The sequence below is a fragment of the Sardina pilchardus genome, chromosome 6 (assembly GCF_963854185.1).
Source record: "Sardina pilchardus chromosome 6, fSarPil1.1, whole genome shotgun sequence".
Lineage (NCBI taxonomy): Eukaryota > Metazoa > Chordata > Actinopteri > Clupeiformes > Clupeidae > Sardina > Sardina pilchardus.
Genome location: NC_084999.1, coordinates 16,485,209 through 16,486,971, shown reverse-complemented (window position 1 = coordinate 16,486,971; position 1,763 = coordinate 16,485,209).

Genomic DNA, 1,763 nt, shown 5'->3' with positions numbered 1-1,763 from the left:
TTAGAGAATCATGAAACATTTAACATGTGCTTTAAGTGGCAGTTAACAACAAATGAGTAGTCTGGCTATCACCAGACTAAGCTCAATCTTTTAAGGTTGAACATTAGTCTGGGGAGTCTGCACTGTATTTCTACTGCACAAGAGGCATGATCAATGTGCATAGTTCAAATTGCTCTGTATGCATTTGGATAGTCCTTCAACCAATCAGACCGACGATCTGGGCAGAGTGGTAGATAAAACAGAGTGGCGACACTCCCATAGGAAAAATGGCAGCGCTTTTCCCAGGCTATTTCCGCGTTATGGGACTTTTGGAACTATTAACAGCCAATCTCTTGGTCAGTATAGTCAATGAGTTAATTGATTACACCCTCCAGCATCCAGAAGTACATCCCACCCTCTTCCGATTCAGCCATCAGCGCAGTTTTTTTTTGGAACTTTTGATCGTGTGATGGCAACATCAAAGAGTGTTGCTACTCTCTCTTTCTATGGCTCTGGATCTGGGTATGCTTGGTGGATAAGCTAGTTTGTGATTGGTTCCAGCAAGTGGACAGGAAGCAGAAGAGATTTGTGCAGGTTTCCAGCTTGAGCTGCAGGGTGAAGATTGGGCTGGGTTTACCCAGTATAACAAATGAGACCATTGAAGGCACATTAGAACACTTCAATCACACAATCTTAAAACTAGCAATTAGCCTAATTCACCTATAAATAATATAAAGAAGTTAATAGATTATGCAGCAACAGCCTTTTTTTACCATGTGTGGACTGAGTGAATGAAAACAAAGTTCTTTTAGGCAAGTCCTTCCACTTACAGTAGCGGTCATATTGCAACGCTTTTTGGGTACTTATTGGCTTCACAACACCAACCTTGCTTCAGCGGCAGATGATTGGCACAATGTATTCACATGTTGACTTTTTTTGCCATGATAGGGGCAGGATACGGTGAATAAGGATCAGTAGCCTACAGGAGGCATAGATAAAAGTAACACTTTACATCAACACATTTGACAAGGGATACACCATGGAATATACAAAATGTCATACACAATTAATAATAGCCTAAATAATTGCATATATGCGCATGGCACAATACTCGACCGCAAACACAACAAACAACAGCAAATCCCGAAGAGGTTATCATTCTAGGGATCTCAGACATCCAGCAGCTGGCCTTGCCCCCTCTCTTTTTTCAGTCCACATTGTTCCTCAACAAGCCCATACCTGCAAAAGAGTTGAACATCCATAGATTAATTTACTTGAGATACTTGACTTGATAAGTATAATTTTGTAATGGCTATTGAACACGTTTCTGAAACTTTGGCAAAGCTCACACAAAAACCAAAGATACTTTACAAAACATCTTACATCTCTTACAAGTACACATCCTTCATAAACAAACTCTTCTAAAAGTGTATTTTTGCATCACAACTTTGCACAAAACATAACTCTTTCCACACACCAACTGTAGACAGATGTAGCCTAATACTCAATTTCAAGTATTCATGTAGCATATGTTGTAAATATTGAACACAGAAGTGTTGGGATCCAATGGGCATTTTTGTAATACTCATACTCTCAGACATAGGCTTATACATATGAGTTTACATTAATATACAGTAGAATAGCATTGCATTCTATCCTGTCTGAACTGTGGATCTGGCCACAAAAACTGACGTTGAACTGGGATTCTCAGTCAGTCTGAAATGTGGATCTGGCCACAAAAACTGACGTTGAACTGGGATTCTCAGTGCCCTGACCTCTGCATC